The sequence below is a fragment of the Austrofundulus limnaeus genome, unplaced genomic scaffold (genome assembly GCF_001266775.1).
Source record: "Austrofundulus limnaeus strain Quisiro unplaced genomic scaffold, Austrofundulus_limnaeus-1.0 Scaffold110, whole genome shotgun sequence".
NCBI classification, from domain to species: domain Eukaryota; kingdom Metazoa; phylum Chordata; class Actinopteri; order Cyprinodontiformes; family Rivulidae; genus Austrofundulus; species Austrofundulus limnaeus.
In genome coordinates, this window is record NW_013952512.1 from 220,998 (window position 1) to 223,802 (window position 2,805).

At 36.2% G+C, this 2,805-nt stretch overlaps 1 non-coding gene across 1 annotated transcript; it reads right to left on the minus strand.

Annotated features, from left to right (window-relative positions):
* Window positions 1-558: 558 nt before the first annotated feature.
* trnav-cac (transfer RNA valine (anticodon CAC)) lies at window positions 559-631 on the minus strand. Its single transcript has one exon. It is a non-coding gene; the product is annotated as a tRNA-Val (tRNA).
* Between the last annotated feature and the right edge of the window lie 2,174 nt (window positions 632-2,805).

The following is a 2,805-nucleotide window of genomic DNA, read 5'->3' on the forward strand; positions in this document are numbered from 1 at the left end:
CTCCTACAGCACTGCCATTACCAGTATCACTCCACCCCCTGTTAACAATAGGTGTTAATTAGGTGTCAACGATAGCCATGTCACATGGAAGCAGTGCTTAAAAGCCTGAATTTTGCCTGAAACTCTCAGACTGAAGTCTCTTGGAGGAGAGACGAAACGTTTCATTAGAGAAGAACCCGTCCAGAAGACCTATACAATTTTTTTTCCCTTTTGATCTTCAACATGACTTCACATGTCAGATCTGTCTCCATCTCATGGACGCTGAGCAGAAAACATTTTTTATTATTTTTTGTTATCAAATACATTAATAAATTTTATGAACTGTGGTTGGGTTTTTATTATAATTTTATATTAAATTTACAGGCAAACTGTGATTGTAATATGATATTTGTAGATCATCAAAACTGAGAATCATCAACAGCAACAAATCAGGTGACAGCTTCAGATGTGTTGTTTTCATAGACACAAACTCCATTTCTGTCATACCTTCACCATGAACAGTTTTCTGCAAAGACCTCAAAGTAATGTGTAGCAAGAATTACTCAAAAAGAAATACGATGTTTCCGCCCGGTTTCGAACCGGGGACCTTTCGCGTGTGAGGCGAACGTGATAACCACTACACTACGGAAACTTAATGCCATGTTTTAAAAGACTACCCCAGATCACCACACAGGGACTCATTCACAGTATGCATGACTTTTGACCACTACCCATATTTCATAGCAGAAATCGGTTTTATATTTTCTCTTGTGCCATTGTTTACAATAATGGGGATGCTTTATCGCTGTTTAGCAAAGTCTTTTTCACTGAAGTTTCTTTWACCTGGTGTAAACAGCAACACATCAGAGGTGTATTCTGCATCACCTGCTGGAGCATCAGCATCAGCAGCACGCCCCACAATGGATTCCACCATGAAGGAAATGTGCCACTCATGACCTTTTTTAAAAGACTTTTTCAAGTTAACTGGTTCAAAAAAATGTCATGTTGGGATTTGATAGAAGACGTTGGTGGCAAATTTACAGCATCTGTAGCTGTCACAATCTGTGGTGATGCACAGAAGAAGTGTGAACAGTGTCACTGAGGGGAAACACTAAAACATGCAGTATCTGCAGCATGGTTCACTAAAATAACACCATTGATGTATTAAAATATACATACAGTAGGCACACTTCATGATATTGTAGACCATTAGGGAATACATTAAGCAAGTACTCTTACTTTTAATACTTTAAGTATTTTAAAAGCAAGTACTTACTTTTACTCAAGTAAAAATGTTCATGTGGTACTTTTACTAGAGTACATTTTTGTCTGTTTAGCTGTACTTTTACTTAAATACAGTTAAAATGAGTTTCCTGGAGATAGCCCATTTTGTATATTTGGAATGAGCAAAAGTCATTATGGTTTTATAATTGGTATAATTATAATTGGTATTAGGTTTCTTGAAGGAATCTGCATTATAGTCATAGTAAATCTTTAGTCTTTAGTCTTATAGCTGCATTAATAATCTTATTGTTGCATTGGAAAATCATTAAGTTACAGTCATTCACCTTTAATGTGGGCATCAAAGCTGTCACCTGTAAATATATCACAACATAGTTGAATCAATGCTAAATGAGTTGCTTTGCACACCTTAAAATCTTTGTAACAATTAAGATTACATGTATATTTGTCAACAAAGGATGGGCAACTCAAAGGATCTCCAAGATTATCTAAAAGATCCTTTACAAAGATAATACCCTTATTATACCAATCATTTAAGAATACTTCCTAACAACTGTAACTGCCCTATCATTCCACAGGGTTGATCCGTGAGGTGAAAACTTATGTTGAAATAACGTCTTCCTAAACTGAAGAACTTGTTTGAAAGTTAGATAGTTTAACTAGAATCTTACCCATCTCAAAGTCACACTTCACAAAAAGTTAAATTCCTCCCAGCTTCTTAACAACAGAACCAGGGATATGAAACCACATTGAATCTTGTTGTAGAATAAAGGTTTTTAACCATTTGATTCTGAGTGTCCCAATCATGGCTTTAAAATCCAGTGCATTTATACCACCTTTCTCATATTTCTTAAATAACTGGGACCTTTTGATATAATAAGTCTTGTTTTTCCCATAAAAACTGGAAAATATTAGAATTAATTTTTTTTTATATTTTGTGGTGATATGCATAGAAGGACATGGATCAACAGCCTTGGAAATGTCATCTGCTTTGGTTACGTTTCTTCCAAAAACAGTCAAATCAAATAATTAAAAAAAAATAATAATAATCAATTAAAATCCTCCTACACACCTTCAAAGATATCCACAATCTCCCCCCTCCTTACCTGTCAGACCTCCTGAACATCTCCACACCCTCCCGCGCTCTAAGATCGGCCTCCTCCCTCCAAGCCTCAGCACCATGGGGAGCAGAGCGTTCAGCCGCTCTGCTCCGCAGCTCTGGAACTCATTACCCCATGGATTATGCAATACCACCTCTCTCTCCCTGTTTAAGACCGGCCAGGAGACACATCTTTTCAGATTAGCCTACAACTGTTAACTCCGATCTTCAACATGTCTGTTTTTGTTGTCCTCACTTCGATGTTTCTCCCCCACAACCTTATTGTTCAATTTGTCTACATTATTTTATTTTATTATATGACTGTTCAGTACTCCACATTTCTGTTTCTCCCACACTACCCTTATCATTATACGTATCTACAGTTTTTTTTTCCTTCATTTCATTTTCTTTTTCTATTGTACAGCGTCCTTGGGTGTCCTGAAAGGCGCTTTATAAATAAAATGCATAATTATTATTATTATTAT